Consider the following 319-nt stretch of genomic DNA (forward strand, 5'->3'; position numbering starts at 1 on the left):
CTGTCAATTTGTATAAATACAGTACATTTTTTTATTTTTCCACTGTCACTTATAAATCCTGTGTGTGTGTGTGTGTGTCTGCAAGTATAAGTGTGTTTGTGCAGCTTTGGGGGGAACTTGTGGAATTTTATTTGCCCAAACCTTTTCGGGGTGCTCTCCCAAGAGACTGGAGACCTCTTGGGCCTTCCCGAAGGAGAGGTTCATAACTCTCTAGGGATTAAACGCTTGAGCCACACAATAGTCATACGAAAACAGCACATTCTCATTTTTCTCCCTCCATAACCCACCTTTATCTGAGTGCCCCTGTGTGGAATAGTGT

The sequence above is a fragment of the Gekko japonicus genome, unplaced genomic scaffold (genome assembly GCF_001447785.1).
Source record: "Gekko japonicus isolate JY-2015 unplaced genomic scaffold, Gekko_japonicus_V1.1 scaffold1667, whole genome shotgun sequence".
Lineage (NCBI taxonomy): Eukaryota > Metazoa > Chordata > Lepidosauria > Squamata > Gekkonidae > Gekko > Gekko japonicus.